This window comes from Denticeps clupeoides, chromosome 5 (genome assembly GCF_900700375.1).
Source record: "Denticeps clupeoides chromosome 5, fDenClu1.1, whole genome shotgun sequence".
Lineage (NCBI taxonomy): Eukaryota > Metazoa > Chordata > Actinopteri > Clupeiformes > Denticipitidae > Denticeps > Denticeps clupeoides.
In genome coordinates this window covers 14064669-14084992 of record NC_041711.1, presented here as the reverse complement: position 1 = coordinate 14084992, position 20324 = coordinate 14064669, and the positions used below count along the sequence as shown (strand labels likewise).

The following is a 20324-nucleotide window of genomic DNA, read 5'->3' as shown; positions in this document are numbered from 1 at the left end:
GTTTTCATAAATCTGTGCATAGAGGTTTGAAACATCACATGAGCCCGGCTAGAGCAACAATCAGCGAAAAAGGAACATCGAAACAGGGTCAAAAGTCCTAGGCCAGGAGACTACAGGGCGCTGTCGCTCAGAGTTTAGGACAAACTGGACCAGAGGATGGTGAGAAGAGTAGGCAGGAGAAAAAAAAATAATGGATTTTGTGCATATTTTCTTTAGGAAGAGGACTACTAGCCTTCGAACAGTTCACATTAATGCATCGAAACAAGGCGGTGGAATTAAGGTCCTGTCCACACGAGAACGCTTTTCTCTGAAACAGGTTTTTGGTTTATAAAAAAAAAAAATTGCATCCCCACAGGAGCGTTTTCTGAAATGTTGTATTCCACACGGAGAGGCAGAGAACATCAAGAACACTGTTTTAACCCCCCACCACACCTGTATGTCGCGCTGTAACTCTAAGTTCTCCTCCAGGGTGAGTAAATCACGTCGTTGGTCTCCACCCTCCTCTTCTCATTAGAAATGTGCACCATTGAAAGGATTTCTTGTAGTCGCTTCAGCACAACCACAAATGTGTTGTATGTAGGTCGCCTTTGGGGTTGTAGGTCAGGTTGGAGGCTGGTCTAATATGTGAGCATCGCTGTCCACATGTTTTAGAAAATGACTGTTCTGGGTCCCTTTGACACGCCTTCTCCATGTGGAGAAAAATGTTCTGCTGTGTGGACGGGGCTTTAGATTAAGAAAATATACTTTTTGTTCGGGGAACTGCAGAACATGACGAGGTTTGATGGATTACAGTGTGTTAAAACATTAAACCTTTCCATTCCTAATCCCTGATGGAAAGAGACGATTGTAATTAAGAGAACAGCAATGCCAGGGGGGATGATTGGTGAGTAAGAGGAAAGGTTTGTGGTTTAAATACCACCGCAGCCTCTGTGGGGTTGTGCTATGACAATACGGCAATCCCTCGGATTATGGGAAATCAGACACCCAACCCCCTTCAAAACACACAGAGCCATAAATTGAGCAATAAAGTGTGCAAGTTGTCCGTAAAAACTCATGACTCAAATAAAAACCCCATGAGCCAGTAATCGGCATCCGAAGGACTCGTATAACACACATCTGTCCCAGTCTTTTTGCTCACATTCCCCTGTCTGGAAGACATGTTTGTTTGTGTGTCTCTTGGAACAAGCTGTGAAGTTCATGGGGCATGACAAGGTCATGATGATGCTGGGTTTGCAGAATGTTCTGGGAGGTTCTCCTGTGTGAAGCAGTGCAAAGAAGCCCCAAATGGTCCACACCTACATCAACTTACAGCAACCTAAATTCTCAGATAGCATCCGAAGACCATGAAAGTGTTTCACATCTGCTCCAACTGGAAAATATTCTCTACTGCACTATAAAGGTGTTCTTAATGCATCCAAATAAGCAAAGATTGCCCCTGTGGCTCGAACGTAGGTCAATGGCGGCTCTGTACTGGAAAATAATAACACTACTGTTAGTTAATTCACCATTTTCTACAGTAATTGACTTGCTTCTTAAGTGGAAGTGATTGTTTTTTGTCATTGTGATGCACTGCAAGCACAACGAAGTGTTTAACCAATTTCCTTGTGAGCAGCCATGAAAGGCGAGGGGAGTGGGGAGCAGTGTGTGAGGGGCGGGACCTCAAGGATTCAACCTTCCGAATCGAGTCTGCTTCCTTATCTGCTAGACCTCGACGTATCCAACTGATGGTAAACTTGGTTTACTGACTGTAATGAGAACATACAATACAGTTCTCTTCACCAGCCAGTGGTTTAAAGTTGTGGCTTATTGGTTCATGTATAGAACATGACATCACAGATGATGCAGATTTGGCTAAGATCACATTTACATACATTTACAGCATTTATCAGACGCCCTTATCCAGAGCGCCTTACAATCAGTAGTTACAGGGACAGTCTCCCTGGAGCAACTTAGGGTTAAGTGTCTTGCTCAGGGACACAATGGCAGTAAGTGGGATTCGAACCCGGGTCTTCGAGTTCACAGGCGAGTGTGTTACCCACTAGGCTACTACCACCCACAGTAGGGTGATCACAGTCAGTAGGGTGATCACAGTCAGCATCTCACTTTCAATCCTCATTCACGATGTCTGACATCAGGAACAAGTCTGGAAAAAACTACAAAATAGGGCCTTCTTTAAACTAAAAACTTGTTTTGTTCCAAGTTCGGAAAGTGGGCACCCCAGCTGAATCAGAAGACACTTAACCCTAAAATTGCTCCAGGGGGGGACTGTCCCTGTAACTACTGATTGTAAGTCGCTCTGGATAAGGGCGTCTGATAAAATGCTGTAAATGTAAATCAGAAGGGTTTCATGAGGACACAAGTCCCAAGTTGGTTCCTTTCAGGGGCAAAGACACAAACTAGTTAGAGCAAGAAACAGACCTACAAACTAAAGCGTTAGTGGTGAAGAAGAAGAAGAAGAGCGGACAGGCCTGGACATCAGATTACTCCAAATATTCCCCTCCGGTCCCGTGGCTTCAAAGGAGCTGTGGAAAAAACGTGAATGAAAATGTCTTTCTGAGGGAATCCAGCACAATACGAGAGCAGCGGCTGCCAGAGCGGAAACAGCAGGAACAAACGCAAACACAGGAAGCATGTGCACTTCTGCAACTTACATTCTAAGCGTGTGCTAATCCTTTATTACGTGTGATTAATTATCACTTGATCATGAACAAATCCCAGCAGAAAGGTGCTGATAAATGTTTATGTGGGACAATCTTCTTCGCTGTGTGGATATGGCAGAGAGATGGTGAGAAATGGAGAGACACAATTACACCCTGGCACACGACCCAGGCCACAATCCATAACCCTGCGACGGCAAGGGAAAGGTAAGAAAGTGCCAACCAATTCAAATCCATTCATGCAAATATGCCAACTCTAGACACAGAAATGATGTCATTTAGTAAAATTAAAGTCTTCCTGGTGATATACTCACCGTAAATTGACCACATTTTTAGTACAGCGCATATACGTGACTGCAACGTAAGTGCTACTGAAGCCAGTCCTGCGCAGGAAACCTGCATATAAACCTGTGCACAGTGCCAGATGACCTCTGGCGGTACGGACCCGGCGAAAGCTTGCATTGGGTGTACCGCTTACTGAACCATTTTGGGAATCATTTTCCAATAATAAATACTAACAAGGCCTTATTAACGCTTTATTTAACGCTACGGAGAGAATCGCTGCTCCACCAGTCCCTCACACGCATCGGCAAAGGAGCTTCTAATTTGGCCTCAGCTCAAACGGGATTTGGCACCTATTGTGTTCAAAGGGTTTATTCTTAACCCACAGCAGGTGTGTGAGTGTGTGTGTGTGTTTCTGTTGTGCCTAATTGTGAGTTTGCGGGACTACGGAGCCCTCAGATCTGTGCTCACACGTGCCAGCTGTAGACCTCCTGGTGAAGCCGCGTGCACACACACACACACACACACACACACACACACACACACACACACACACACACACACACACACACACACACACACACACACACACACACACACACACACACACACACACACAGCCTTTTTTTCCACTACTCCAGTGTGTGCTCATCTGGACATGAAATGAATGGAAAAGTCTCCTTTCAGTTCCTCCTTGCGTCCACACCTCTAATGTGCAGGGTAATGTGTTTGGAGTGGAAACACCGACGGACGGAGTCCTTCAGTGAGCTCTATCCACAATGTCAAGGGTGCACTTTACAGACTCGGCGTGCTGTAAACATCGTCTGAAAATGCAGGCAACCTTCAACCAGGATGCAATTCCAGCCATAAAAAACACGAATGAGTTTCCCTTTTTTGTAAAATTGTGAGGTCAAAGAGTGTATGAAGATCAGGAGAAACAGTGAGAGAGAGTGAGAGAGGGAGAGAGAGAGAGAGAGAGAGAATATGTGTGAACCCAATGACTTGTCCTAAATCAAAGACGGCAGGGCTTGGATAAACAGACAGACCCGGCACGTTGTGAACTGACTGCAGGGCTGAACTCTTCGCCTGGTTTGCAGACAGCAATGCGTCATCAGAGAACGTTAAAGAAATGCTCTGTAAAAAGAGAAGGGCCTGCTCGTCTGAAAACGAAACGGTTTCACCCCTGTCATGCTCTCTTGCTCAACCTAGCTACTGGACGAACAAAAATATTCCAGGATGGATTGCCATGCCTGAAATCATGGAATTAAATCCTATAAAGAATTTGAATTATTTTTAAAGTTGTTTGTCGTTTTTTTGTCATTTGACCTGAGTTCATGTGCTGTTCTGCTCTGATTGGTCTGACCAGTCCTGGGTCATATTTATATGCCATGTACCCCCAAAATAACGTGGGAAGTGAAGAGAAGAGAGAAGAGAAGAATAGAGTAGAAGAGAGGAAAAAAAAACTTTAGTACAAACCAATCATGTTATAAACGTCAAGTAAAATCTATTAAAAAAAAAAAAAACAGAGAAAACCACACAAAGTAAAAGCAGGCAAGACAACCATAGACATCTCACAATCCAGGAAAGCAGTCAGTTTCAAAAGCTCAAAATGAGCTCATCATTATCGTTAAGCGTGCACCATGCATTCCCCAAATGTCCATAACCACAGTCAGTTCCCCCTCTGATTTATAGTAGGCATACTGCAGTGGTGGCAGTGGTGGCCTAGTGGGTAAGGAAATGGCCCCATATTCGGAAGGTTGCTGCCAAGGACACCCAGCCCTTCAAACCACTGGGACAACAGCAAGAAAAGATCCTGCACCTGTGAGTAGAGGAGAGGAGAGGAGACGTGAGGAGAGGAGAAGAAGTGTGTGCTGCTGGCGCTGCTGCAGGGGCCGCATTACGCTGCATCAGATAAAGCAGGAACAGCGGGAAGGAGGACGAAAGGAAGGAGAGGGAGAGCGACTCTTATCAGAGGAAGCAGAGGAGCAATTGCTCATGAAGGCACGATAACAAAGCTGCCAATACAAACCTACACACACACACAACTGTACACATTTACTGACACACATACATCACAGTAAACACACACACATTCCTGAAACCGTAAAACAGGACAGTACAATACATGCATGTTCATTACTGTTTTTTCTCTTTAATATCATATATATCGTTGGATTCATGTGACTGATAAACTTCCATACATGACACATAAACACTAATATTGTTCTTAAATCATCTGACACACACACGCCCAGATGAACACACACACGCACTAACAAAAAAACAACTCATCCATACAAACACCCAACTGTTCTGTACTACTCACACACACACACACAAGAAGAACACACACTCGTGTTTACTGAACTCACTCGTCCCCTCTCCCACACACCCCTTCATTAAAAGGGTTCCAAACCAGTCTCCTCTGCATCGTGACGACTCGCACCTTCTGGAATGTTCCACTGACATCAGGGAGCCTGCCATTTTCCCTTTGAACCCAACAGACACAAATCTCCTAATTCCTGGCAGAGTCTACACAAGCGACCACGGCGTAAAAAAAGATCTCGAGGGAGAGCCTGTCAAGTGTTCTCTCCTCGCGTTCAGGCCGGGACATGCACATCGCGTCAGGCCGGACCGGAGCTCTTGTGCAACGTCGCGGCCTGCTGTGTTTATCCCGCGGTTGGACGAGCAGGATCGACTTTAACACGGCCAGTAAACAAACTACGACAGATCTGAGTCCACGGACGCAGGGACGGACAGTATGGATGATTCGGTTCCACAGAAAATGCCAGTCCACTGACCTTTCAACACAGCAGTCTTCACCCAGCAGGTGCTGGCCTCTCGCAGAGGCTGCAATTTGAGGATTCTGGAAGGGTTTGAGGGTTTGGCGAAGAGGAACAGACACTGGGAGCACCAAACCTGTCATTGCTACCGAGCCCTTAACTACAGTGTGCAGGCGGAGGGAGACTGATGGAGGTGGACTGTGTAAACATCAAGGGCGCCAAATGAGTACCTGGCGGTGGGAGGCTGTGTAATTTGTCCTCTTCAGGGGTTTTTAAAGGGCCCAGAGGTGCAAGGATGAACACGCCCAAAACCACCGACGGCTGTGGTCCTTGCTGAACCTTCCCACCTCGTCCTCCTCCACATGTCCCCCAACATCCCCGCCGACCGGGTCTACAATCTAGTCTACTGCCTAACCATCTAGTGGCCATTTATTTCCATCCAGACATTGTTAATGCTTCACCGAGGGGCAAAAACAATAAACCCGGTCCATTCTGCATTCATTATTTTCCACTCACTTTCTACACGCCTCCTCTCTCAACAAATAATGGCACTGTTGTCACATGACAAGAAACAGACATTTCAGCAGTGCGCGGTGGGACTGTTTTTTGGGGTACAATTTCAGACGGTTTGTGTTTCTTTTATGGATCCAGGAAATTTCTTGTACTCCAATGCAGTGTGGCTCCACACCTACTGCTACACCAGGAAGAAGAGAAGCTGAGCATGATTTACCGCGCTTTTAACCGCTAATGATTACAGCCACGGTCCGCCCTTCAAGGAGCCACTTCACGCCAAACTAACTGCCGGGCCGCTGCTTTCAGGCACTTGGCTACTTCATGTCATCCAGCAGGGCACTTATCCTTCATCACAGAGTCTACTGTACATGGGACAGAGACAAGCCATGGCAAATCACGCCGGCTCGTCCAAACATTCCAAGGGCTTCCACTGAGGACGGTCGGGGCTGGTATTTATATTAGAGCCGATGGTCAGGAGCGGCCCTGTCTCCGTTCTCCTTTTTTGGAGAAGACAAAAAAGAAAAAAAAAAAAAACTGCCATACGTTAGAATTTCACATCTGGTTTGCATGGACAGAAGTATGCCGTGGACTCCAGTGCGCCAGAGTTGGTTCTGGAGAGCCACTGGCCGGAGCTCACGGGAACAGCTGTGGTAGGCACTGGTACAAAGCAGCAGGAGACCATGCCACAGCGGCATAAAGAGGGAATTCGAATAGTCAGGATGGGAAAGGACAGACCAGGGCGCACACCGGGAGTTTTTTTTCCGAGGGCTTCTTTGGAAATTGCCCGACTGCATTTTGCCCGCGCAGAACAAACAAAAAAACATGCTCCTAATCCCACGAGCCTCCCCTCATGTTCCCACTGACGAAAACGGGCCTGCCTCTGCCCCCAGGCCGGTCACAGGGCCAGGGGTCATTCCTCCCCCCCCCGACCCCATCCCCATACTCTCGTCTCTTTGAAAACTGTGCTGCTGTAGAGGCTCGAGGTGTGGTGCACGATCACAAGGGCCAAAATTACAGAATTTTCCCTCTGAATCCGAAATCCAACAGGCCGCATGTTAAAAATAATAACTTTAATACTTCGGTTCACATGTGCCACTCACCGCTTTTGCTGTTGATAACTGATCTGCTGTAAAATAGCACACTTAATATTAACTATTTATATAGCCTATACACTCCAAAAATACATCACCAGCTGTGTAGTAGGCTATGTGCTATCCTTAAATGTTCTGGATCAAAAATGTCCTTAAACATGTAATTCCTTGTATTGTTGCAAGATTTGTCTAGGTTCTTTAACTACAGCCACTGTATATTTTGTAGAGAATCTGACAAATTTTAATATAGCATGTGCTATAGTCCAGTCTTGGGCAGGACACAGCGTCAACATTTTTAGCGTCAAGGCTTCATTTTGGAATGGCAACTGCTGGGTCCAGACCGGATTCCTCTCGCCTATTTTGGGGAGCTCCACCAGAAGGACTTGTGGTCTGGCAGTTGTGAAGTCTAAAGCTGTAAGTGGTGTTTCCTTAACACGGGTCACAACGCTTTGCCAAAAGGCTGCAACACATTTTTTTTTTTACAGCTAGGTTTATTACTATACAAAGATATACATTTATTACTATACAAAGATGAAGTGAATAAGGCCATATTAAGGTCATATGAGCACCAGCACTGAGGTTGGAGTCATGTGGAGTCATCTCTGATGTGAAAAGCCTGTGAAAACATTGCCTCAGTAAATAGGAGGCTTGACTGTCTATAATTACTGAGCTCAACATCCATCCCTGAACTTCAAAATCCTGTGGAGGGGAAAAGGCAAAAAAAAAAAAAAAAAAGACTACGTTAGACTACTTACTGGGAATTCTCTCGGTATTTTCCCTTCTCCCCAGTTTCCTTAGACAACTTATGTGCAACACGTGCAGTTATGTCACTGCTCTTGCAGTCCTGACAGCAGACAATTCCAGGATGATTTCTCTTGGCTGACCATGCTGAACACCTGACAGATCCCAGCCTGGTTTTCTTAGGGTGGAAAATATCTCCTCAGGTCCGGTAACAAAGTCCATGCACACAGGCTATTCAGGCTGTTACTGGCTTTGTCCTTCTCCTTTCAATGGTTGGAATTGGCTGCAACGATCAAATATTTTTGGGATTGAGCATTCTGTCGTTTTTTTTTTTTTTTATATTGATTAATCGAGTAGTCGGATAAAATCGCACTTTTGCGTTTTTAAACAACTCTATCAATAGTGTGCAGATAAGTCTGCGCCGCTGTGATGTACTGTGGGGGGAAAAAAACATTGATTTGTGCAACAAATGCTATAAACTCGCCCTAAAGTGTGTGTGTGTGTGTGTGTGTGTGTGTGTGTGTGTCTGTGGCATGCGCAGGAGGGATGAATTACTTGAGTGAAATCTTGGTGTATTTGCTCTCTTGCTACTTATCATGCCTCGTCACTATCCACTCATAACACAAATAATGTATGTTCTAAGAAGCGCTAATGTTAGTTCGCAATCATAAAAATACGATACCTTGTAGAAGCTCCGAGTTCGCTTGGAGAAGTGCAATTTGGATTTGTTCGGTTAAGGTGCTGTAGTACTGACGAAGTACTTTTATGGTAGGTCAAGTCCGTTTTACAGTGTATACACTGCCCTATGTTGTCCACGCAGCGTAAAGGGTCCCACACTTTAGACATTTCATGCCTTTTAGGCACACCAGTATCTTCATTTTCCGCCATTGCCATAGAGCTCAAAATAAATCGCGCCTCCTTAAATCTTAAGCTTCCTTAAAAATGCGCTACAGTTAAAACAGTCCATGTAAAGCAATGATACCGGTGAGCAGTAGTCTATAAAGCGAGATTGATATGATAATAGATGGACTTTGGTGACAAATTAAATGAAGCCTCAAGGCGAAGAATTTTCCTCAAACATTTTTTGTAATCAAATCATTCGAATTACTCGAACAATCGTTTCAGCCCTAGTAACAACCAATGCAAATAGTGTCCAATACAAATGTCTGGACAGTGGGAGGACTGACCCAGAATGGGACTGTGAGGTCTTCATATTCTACCGTTTATATGCTATTCCTGAAATAGACAGGTGTGCCAAAACCGAGTGACCCCGAAAATGTTCCATTTTTAGTTTTATGGACATAAGGAAGGGTTTGGTTCAGTTATTTTCTCAAACCCCAAAGTCTGCCTCTTCCCCGGTTGTTAGAAAGAGGAACAGAAAAGCAGACGCTGTGCCGGCTCTCTAAGCATCGAGGAATTTACATTGTCTGCAGCAAATCCATCATTTGCTTCTCAAATGGGTCTTTCCAGTGCGTGACAGCAAGCGAGCCGGCGATGCGGACAAGCTCGGGATAAACTGCAACGGGCCCAAGATAAACCATCATGTCTTTCGACTTTTCCATTTTACTTCGCATAGCCACAGGGAAAACAATCCCGAGGACGGCCAGAGCCGCAGGGGCCGGGCAGCTCTTTTGAACTGGGTGTGCTGGCCTTTCCCAGGTGGTCTCCCTCAGGTCCACTGCTGATGCCTTGACGGCGGCATGCTCAGCGGTGGCGGCCACACGCGAACACACACTGCAAGGACACTTGTGGCTACACTGACGCAAGCAGCCCTCACAATTATGACACCGATGTATGATGGAGCTACGTATTTATTCTCACTGTCCCTGCCATATCATGGCGAGCATCTACCTATCAGCAGGCTGTTATATTATATCACAATTATAAACATTCATGTCATTATAAGCACTTGTCCAGTTGCATAATACAACATTCTAATAATTGAAATATTATCAGTATATCTGGCACCAGGCTTCAAATCCAGACCCGGCTAATTACTTAAACATACATACAAGACAGTGTAATTAAATACCAATAATTTTTCTTCCATGATTCACATGTCTGGCTTTCATTCATCTACTCGTGTTTATAAGTAGCTGGCCCTTACCTCAACAGTTGTTACAGTGGAGGAGCACACACACTTAATTAAATGCGGCTTTCCTTCTCTTACCAGCACACACACACTGAAAATCTATCATTTCAAAACGAACAGTAGAGATAGTTGGTAATGGCAGAATGCGCTGAGTGAACCTGCCAAATGGGATGAATAAGAGTCGGATGTCGTTTCCAGATATTGGTTTTTATGTCCCTTCTCCATAGCAACCGGTAAACAGTGCCCTCATTTGCCGGGATGCTGCAATATTCAGCTATGACGTCCGCTGGGCCTCGCTGTGTTCAGCCAAGTTAACACAACCTACTTCCAAATTCCGATCATGGATAGGATTACACTACTTTTTGGAAAATGTGTAGTTTGTTTGAACGCAGGAGACAGAGTTGAACTCTTGAACTTCAAACTAATTGAGAGCTCCGGTTGTGAATATTTATTTAAGATAACCAAACCTTCACCTGAAGAACTCTATTAACCTCCACGTTATGACCAGGTTTGTTGTGTGCTCGTATATGTTTTTTTTTACAGAACTGCTCCACTCTTTGTTTTGTGGACACCATGCTGAAGTGCTCATGTTTGAATGGTAACTTATTTTCCCACAATACCACTATTTGCATCGACAAAGACTGTAGGCCACACAAGGTAAGGGAGATGAAAGTCTGTCTTAAGGAGTTCCAAAGACAGCTTGCTAATTAACCAACTACCCACCAAGTCTTATTGGTTTCTATGGCCCAGAAGATGTACTCAGTCTTCTCATTCTGGGTGATTTAAACCCACTGCCATCAACAAGTCACTGATGCTAGATGCCTGAAATGAAGAGGACTTCACTCTTCTATTAGAGATGTAATTGGGCCTAAAAAGTTAGACAGAATATGACCCGACAACTTCAGCTTTTTTTCTTTGCGTGCGGTACGAGCGCTAGACTAAGAGGGAAAGGAAATGTGTGAGGAAACGAGCGGGTTAAAAAAATAATCACCAGATGCTAACTTCCGTTTCACCTACTCAACATCCATTTTCACATCTCTCTTGTGCTAATTAAAATGAATCACCATTAGCATGACCAATCAAATGTTGGTCACCATTAGCGTGACCAATCAAAGGTATTTCATCTATACCTTTTCTTGACAAGATGGCAATACCACTTTTTCAAGGCAATGACAATGGACACCACCAGGCATATCTTCCACCAAACCAAACATGTCTCCTCACGATTGGATGTATGATGTCCCGAGTCATAGTGGTGCATGGCACTCGGTGTCCTGCACTGGATACGGGAGTCTACTTGGTGTAGAACAAGACAGCCCTAATAAACAGACCTTGCAGTGGGAGTTTGGTGCTGCTGTTGACCATGGAAAAGTCCCATAAGAGTTGAACCAATTTCCAAAAGCCACGCAACCTTAAAATAGCAGAGAGAGAGAGGAAGAGAATTTTGGCACTTCCTCTCAGTTCACCCACGAGGAGTGTCTCAAGTTCCCTCGTCTTCCTCTCATAAAGCCCACTGCAGATTCTTCCCCTTTGTCTTGGCTTAGTCATGGAGACCAGACAAGATTCAAGCTTCCTGCTGGACAGTGACCTGTCAGGACATGGGTCCAGACGGAACGGGAGCCACAGAGGGCTGCTTCCTGTACCCCCGACACATGGTGTTAGTATGGAAAGTGGACAGAGGAATAGCTCTAGACCGTCAGACATGTTGTTCCGGTATAAGTACTTCCCCTATGCTGTGCGTTTAACGGTGGTAATAACTAAATACACAAACACATCCAGCAGCTTTTAGTGACTCTCCCCTGACTCCGCCCCTTTTTCGTTTGCAACTTTGTGTCCGGGATTCATGGAGAACGTGGTGGAAAACGAAGCCCCAAAGGGCAGACCGGGCCGAATGTTTTAGCATGAGGCCAGAGGCATGCTGATGAATGGCCACAGGACCAGGAAGCACACATACTAATACAAACGTCTGGAGGTGGGCGAGGGGGTCGCGACCCCGAGGCGGTGTTATTCTCTCCCCCTCCGCCAAGCCCTGCGCCACCCTGCACGACCCGGCCGGCTCGGCTGCGGCCAGCTCACTTCAAAGGTGTTCATAAATCATGCTGCCAACAGAACGACCCACACATCCCTCTCTCGCTCACCGGCCCATCCCCCCTTCCTCCATCCCTCCGTCCCCCAGCCTGGGAGAGGCGCTAGCTCATGAAGGTCAGGCTCCTTGGTGTCACTGCCTGAGCGTGTTCTGCAGTTCATACTGCAGGTTGGTGGGGTTTTTCGAAGCCACACTAATCGATCCATATGAAACAGAAGAAGGCGTTTAATCAAGGTTTAATCAATAAGGATCCTCTCGCCATTTAATAGGTTCAAGCCTCTCCTGACTGGCTTTGACACAACAGAACTATACAAATCTTGTTAACTATAGATCAAACCCCCCCAAAAAACAGGATTAGAAAGACGCGGCCGAAGAATAACTTGCCTCTGTAGTTTTCGAGGAGCACAATCCATCACATCCCTTATCTCCCTGAGTCACACGGCATCTCTTTACCATGCAGCCATGCAAAACAACATTCATCTTCTCCCGCTAATTCTCTACAAGCGATAAAATGCACAGCCTGGCTCGGCTTGCGTAGATGAAAGAGGAGCTCTACCAGACTTTATTTCTGTGGCCTGTATCGGTACATCTTTTTTTTTTTCTTTTTCAGTATAATATCCCCGTCTGAATAAACCGTGCTGTTTCCAGCGCACCTCTCCACTTTACCAGCTGGGCCAGGCCTGGCCAAGGCTGCGGCACCAGCGGGGGAGCTGCGGAGCGCTTCACCACAGACAGATGAACACACAGACGGCCAGACCAGACCAACATGTAGACACAAAGACACCATTCAGAGGTAGTTACAGGCGCCAGGCTCTCCAAAATGCCCACCATCGATCTTCTGGAACTATAGATATGTCACACGTAGGTGTGCATTAGTGGCCACCGTGGCTTCCGGCATGCCTCGGATCATAATACCCAACCTGCTCCGGTTTCACTCAGCACAGTTCAACATCCCAACACCACCTTAAGCACACAAACACGCCTTGAACCGAAGCACAGAAAAAAAAAAAACACACATATCTGCACTTATCTCAAACCATTATTACTAGCTTTAAATCACTTTGATGTCTTGGTTAACAGAAAAATTGTAAATTGGACACTTTCCATTTATATTCATTTATAGGATCGTAAAGAACAGGGAGGGTATGTGTGTGTGTGTGTGTGTGTGTGTGTGAGGGGGTTGGCAGGGGGGAAGGCGCTTGGATGCTTTGACTGTGAGGTAATGCCACTGCTGTCACTGGCTGTGGACACCACTTTCATGCCTATCTGCCTCGTTTTATTTAATCATTTATACGTTATTTTTTTTTCCCAGCCTTGTGTTGAATCTGGACGTGTTTGATGTCAGGGATGGGAAACACGTTGGCTGCGAACGGAGACGTTTTTCGAGGCTCCGTTTGCCGAGCAATAAATTCTGCAGGCCGGACTGTGTGAAGAGCAAATCCGAATCAAAATTGCCCCTTCTTGTCCATATGTGTGTGTGCATGCATGTCCATTGGAAACCTTCTTTACTAAGCACTGCACATTTAGTAATAGAGTCATTTTTAAATTTGGACTGTGTCATTAAAACCCCTCTCAGCTTTTTAGGGAACGTTTTTTTTTTCATGGCACAGCTTAATGCAACCATTTATTATCATGTTATCAACTGGTGTTAAAGCTGGCAGCCCAGGCTCAAGACATCCAAGATTACACCCAGCACTGCAGCCAAGCCGCAATTTGCAGCCATTATAGAATTACGGTTTCTGATTCCTGTCAGCGCCTGATGTACACGGTTCAACACTCGCTCTTTTTTTTCTGCAGCTTTCCACACTGGTACAGTGAGTGATCCAAAAATTGAAATTAAAAAACAGTGCTCATCCCTGCTCTTAAATCACCTCCATCTTTTCAGCCCAGAGCCTTTTAAGACAGACCAAGGACACTTTCTGTCATTTATGGGCTCCAGAAAGGCATGACGCAAAGGCCAACCTGACGCGCCCCATCATAACCCCAGAAGCCATTTCACACACATATACAAACACACACAAAACACAGGCATCAGCCAGGCAGTATTCCTCTGGAGAGGAGCATGCACTCCGCTTATTTTCAGCCTGCATGGCAACACACACTCATTCCTCATAATACGTGAGCCAGAGGATCCAGAGGATTGGGGTCTGGGATTTAGGATAAAGATCCTTCAGATGACAGATTATTCACACCAGACCCCTACAACATAATACTATAAATGGTTTGTTAATCAATTACTATTGCACCACAGTTATTTCTGACAAGAGGTTGTGATTGGATGAAAGTAATTCTATACAGTCACAATATCTGGTAGAGGTGGTAGTAGCCTAGTGGGTAAGAAACTCCCTGTGAACCAGAAGACCACACAGTCCCAGGTTCAAACCCCACTTAATGCCAATGTGTCCCTGAGCAAGACACTTAACCCTGAGTGTCTCCAGGGGGCTGCGGAACTGTCCCTGTAACTACTGTAAATGCCATGAATGTAAATGAAAATAATGTGACAAGCTGCTGCCTAGATAATGTTGCTCGGGAACAGCTGAATCAGGGAAACTGTAAGTTCAATTGGCACCTTACAAAGCAATCAAGTCAGACTGGAAGCCCACTCTGAACCTAATGCTGCTGGAGGGGTACTGACCTTGTAATTTATCAATGGGAGCCACTGTCAGCAAGAGCATGAGATCCATGAAAGACATGTGGTGGGCTTTTTTTTCGGCTCCACTGAAGACAACTCAATCAAAGAGACTTTGTCAACATCTAATGCACAAGAAAGAGTGCCATAGCACGCACACACACACACACACACATACACACACACACATACAGTGTTTCCACATGGGATCATTGGGGAAAACTCCTCCAATTTAGCTCCATCTCCAATGATGTCATACTCATCCCTTTTACCCCTTGCACATGTGTAAGCGGATTAAGCTTTGGGAAGTAATCAGGCCTAATGCCCTCTTCAGGGCACTTTTCACTTGGTGTGTGTGCTCAAGAAGTGATCTTTTGCAGGGGTTCTGTGTGGCACAACCCAACACAAGCAACCCTAGGCAAATTTCTCCTAAGGGATGTCCTCTCAAAAACAAATCTGTACCCTGCCCCTTATGGTACAGATGGGACCTGCAGAACCTCACTCTGCTGTGACACATCTGGCCAAATGGGGACAACCGCAGAGCCAATGGTTAGAAACCAAACAAGGACAGGCCAGAGCAGTTTACCCTTCATAACATAACCAGACATTCATAACCACCAACAGCCACTCTTTTTCCCACCAAGAAGGAACAGTTTTGTTGTATTGGTATGGGTAACTTTCCATGGAAGATATATGGCTCAGAGATGGGCATCATGTAATGATGGGGTTCCAGATAGCAATAACATGAATTAGGTTGAAAGTCAATTTCAGGGAGGTCACAGGTTCAGAAAACAACTTATAACTGGTAAAGAACATTATTCTGCTTTGACACCATAGCCTTCAGCCTCAGACATCAATAATGTCATATTTTTTTCAAATGGGTAATTCGATTTTTTGGTGTCTTCGATTCAGTGCTTGGACATTTACAGCATTTATCTAAAGATCTTAAACAGAGCAACTTACAATCAGTAGTTACAGGGACAGTCCCTCAGGAGACACTCAGGGTTAAGTGTCTTGCTCAGGGACAAAACAGTCATTTTTTTGAAGGCTTCGAACCTGTGACTTTGTGGTCATCGGGTTCATTGGCATGTGTGTTCCCCACTAGGCTATCGTTTGGCTATCACTCCGGTCAAAGATGTGGACTTCATTTAGTAATAGCTACAGATCCTTTACTTGTTTGTAATTAATGGCTTACAAATTAGATTACAAATCCTGCCCTTGCTCGCTTTGGTTTTGCTCAAGTCTCAATTAAAGCAGTACATCCAGTCTGGGACATGTTAGTCTGGAAGCCCAGGAGCGGCACAATTTCAGCCTCTATGAATCTGTGAAGCAGATGTTCTTCTCGGTTCATCCATGTAGCCAGAGGATATGGATCCAGCACGTCCAACGGGCAGAGAAGCCAGTAGCCTTGCATAGGCAATAACAAGTCCAATCTGTGCAAAGTAAATATCATCTCAGTTTTGTAGATTGTCTGCCAGCATCACTTTAATAATGTACCAGCTACCTCTACCGGTGTCATCGTAATACCACCAGCAAATCAAGCTGTGAAGCAATCTGTACCAATCTGTATCTCACGCTCACAACCTTCTTTTTAAATGTTATGCCCCTGTAAGCCTGTAACAGACCCCCATGCAAACCGGTTTAATTTACCAACTCATTTACGCCGGGAGCATATTTCAGTCTGCTTGGCAGCCTGACACCGTCAGTGAGCCAAGAGAGCAAATTCTTCATAGGAGAGTTTACAAGTTGGGGCCAGATCACACATTTCATACGCAACCCGTCCTCCGACGCACCGGCACTGAACGGTAGCCCGGCGTCGCGGGGCTGGTGATCTCCGACGGGAGCTCATTAGTCATGAGGAATCACGACAGAATCACACCCAACAAGGAGCCTCTCCTCCGGGCTGGTGGCGCCAGGCCAGTCTCTGATCCACTCCAGGGCCTGCGGTGAGTCAGGCTGGTGACACATGGATGAGTGGGACAGACCGTAACACCGTTGGACGCTACATGTTAACTTTGTGGGCACACTTACTTAAGTTCAGTCACTTGAACTCAATGGGCATGACGACTGGTGGCGACTTGGGACAGAATGCTGAAGATGTAGGTCTTCCCAGGACCACGTCCCTCCAGCAGCGGATTCACAGACAAGGAAGCTGAGACACATGCACAAACACTGCATACCACCTGGAGCCCCTGTGCAGGAAGCATGAGGTCATTTCCCCCGATTCAGTGCAAAAAGCGGCATAACGGTAATCATCAGCACGTTCTCCATCGCAGATTTAAGGCTGGAGTAGAGGAAGAGACACTAGAACTGAAAAGAAGGTCAGGCTCAGAACAGAGGGAACTAATGACAAGTCCTCTTCAGGGCGGCGCTGGGAAGCCGGGTCCTACACTGCTGACTGTGGTAATGGTAATACAGACAGGAGACAAATGCCCCACTGATGAACAACATCTTTTGGAGCATTACACTCGGTTTAGGCTCGATGCACATTGCATTACTTTCTACACACTGTGACACAGCCATGTTATAAATGAGAAAGGATCAGTTCAACTGGCAGTGATGAAACATGGTGAGAAGATGAAGCTGTACAATGTGTCTCTGGAATCCTAAATACAGCAAATTTGCATCTGACTTGGGGCTTTTTCTGTTTCAGTTATTGTAAAATTAGGATTAAAGGTCCCCTATCATGAAAATTTCACTTTTTCAGATTATTTAACATTAATACGAGTTCCTGCAGTGGCTAGAGATGGCTATTCGTATAAAGAGTGCTTTGGCTATTCTGCTTCGCCGTTCTGAGAGTGGCAGCTCAGATGGTCGGATCGATGTCGACATAAGAGGACAAATTAATTCCCGTTTCTCATGCTTTTTTCCCCCGTCCCCTTCCTAAAAAAAAAAAAAAATCCACCAACCATCATGGCTTGAAAACGTGCGAAGCATTGCAGTTGCTCGGTGATTGGATGTGAAAATGACCACAAATGTATTTTATTATTTCCGTCGCACGAGACTCTACAGAACCAGTGGGTTAGTAAAGTTTTATTTCTGGAAAGATGCCGACACGACTTCCTGTCTGCACCAAACATTGTGGTGGGTGAATGGTGTTGATGACGTCATTTCCGCTAATTCTATAACCCGCGCTCCTCCTCGTCCCACCTCTCTCCTCCTCATTAGCATTTAAAACGCACACAATCTCATGGTGGGACTGACTAAAAGTGGTTAAAAGTACTTTAAAGTACCTTTAAAAGCGGGTAGTTTGAATTTTCGATGTCACCGAGTTGTTGACTTGGGTTGAGATCTGGTGAATGAACTACCTATTATAGGCCCATAATACATGGAAGATGATCGGTTTAGTTTTTCTCCTAGTGAATTTGCAAGGTTGAGGGACGTCATCTGTAAATGTTCTGTTAAATCCCACTGACGTAATCGTTATGTCGTATCTTCATTTTCATCAATTGTTCAACGATGCTCACGTGTTCAGTGATGCTCATGACAGCATTGTCTTCATGCAACATGCACAATCAAACAGAAATGTTTCATCACACGATTAGGTTGATCAGTCACCATCGCTTTCACCCACTAAGACGAAATCTCCTCACCGCAAACAAGATTCCAGCCTAGTTTATTCAGCTTTCCCCTCCAAACGCTCTACAGATGTCAGAAAGAGACGAAGAGAGAAAAGTCGGGGAGCAAAATTCTACTCCTCGCCACCTGCCGGGATTGGACTGAGCCCCCGCCCCCAGCAGGCGAAACCCCGCCTCCTTGACAAGCAACCGCCCTTCAAGCTCCCTTTACGGTCAACCCTGAGCCGGACGAGCCCACGCACGACAAAGTTGTGCAGCTAGTTCCACACGCAGGCTGGCCAGGGTTATATAACAGCATGATGCGTTTTTAACTCCCTCTCTTTTCTGCATTCATGCTGTGTTATAAAAAACATGGACAGACTGGCCTTGTTGGCACAGCGGGGTTCCTGAGGCACTGGGTTCTTCACAATAGGAAGCCAAGGGTTGTGTCAGAGCTAGTTGTGCTATTTCTGTCGCATTCTGGGAATGGCTTTGCGAATCTGCTCAGGGCTGGAGGTCTCAGACGAAACGTAACAACTGCAGGCTTTCCCCGGAGCAGCAGAAAATGGTCTCACGTGGGCCGGCCACATCCACCATGGAGGTGAATTCATAAGAGGAATAATTACTTATCGACGGCCGGAGATGCCTGGACTTTCTCAGGCTAACAATCGTGCACATGCACAACCGCAGCCGACCAGCAGGCCAGAGTCATGGCCGGGTGGCCTCAGGTTTGAGGGCAGAAAGGGGGAACAGGACGGAAACCCTCCACAGCCGGCCTCGGTGTCAGAAGCCAGGCGCGGGAAATGCAAGGAAACCCAGTCCGGTTTAATCTAATCTGCCATCGCGTGAAATGCTTTTTCCACTCGTCACACTGTACAAACTCACCTGATAAGGTGACAGGACTCGAGCAAAAAACGTGTTCAACTTTGAAAGCAGATGATGAGTCGGCACGTGACCCCGCACGTCCTGCGGCAGGAGGGGCGCGTTCGGGAGCGCCGGGACGCAGATGCGCCGCGTCCGCTCTATTAAACGCCGATTCAATTCCACGAACAAGCGCCCGTTCGGTAACATCACGTTCACCTGAAGACGTAAATATGGGAGGGAGGATGGAGAGGATCTAGTGTGTGTGTGTGTGTGTGTGTGTGTGTGTGTGTTGGTCCTAGAAATAAAACTTATGAAGAAGAGTGAAGCTCATTTGCATTTCTGGTTTGTTATAGAGTTTTATATACTTTACTGAAACAGTCGCCTGATTAAATAAGTGACCAAAGCAGGTAGCGCGTTTAATAAACGAGAAGCTCACGACTTGTAAAGGCTGGAGAATGTCGCGCTTACCGGCGCTCCTTGCTCCAGGTAAGTCGGCGCTCCTCTCTCCCTCCCCGGCGCAGCGTCGCGGCTCGTCGCTCCCTTCCCCTCCCGCAGCGCGACGCGGGGACTGGTGATGGTGGTGGTGGTGGTGATGATGATGATGATGATGAACCCTGCAGCCCCGCGCGCGGCTCTAAAGCGCGCAGGAAGTGACTGAGTCACGAGATCCCGCCCCGGGTCCTGCTCCCGCCTTCCCGACTCCAGGTTCCCGGCTGGAACCCGTCTCCCAGCGGCGGCACGGCGCACTGTCACCTGTTGCGCGCCGTGAACGGGGCTTGTGCACACGGCAATATAAGCTGGAGAATAATAACGCAATAAAAGGCCCCGGAGAGCGGCGCTATTTACCGATAATTAATAAATCATCTAAACAGCTTTTACACTGAACCATGAGAATCATAAATAGGTCTGTAATAATCTGGAAACAATAGGCCAATTCCCACTAGGACCCTAATGGTTAACTACCTTCTCATTCAATGTGTTTTCTTTATTTTCATGACCATTTGCATTGGTAGATTCTCACTGAAGGCA

General features: G+C 46.1%; 1 protein-coding gene across 1 annotated transcript in view; it reads right to left on the bottom strand.

Annotated features, from left to right (window-relative positions):
• The window catches only part of fhl3a (four and a half LIM domains 3a), a 28488-nt gene extending 8487 nt beyond the window's left edge, over nt 1–20001 (bottom strand). Inside the window, exon 1 of the mRNA XM_028981460.1 lies at nt 19764–20001. The gene's annotated coding sequence lies outside the window, so the exon portion shown is untranslated. The remainder of the gene's footprint in view (nt 1–19763) is intronic.
• Between the last annotated feature and the right edge of the window lie 323 nt (nt 20002–20324).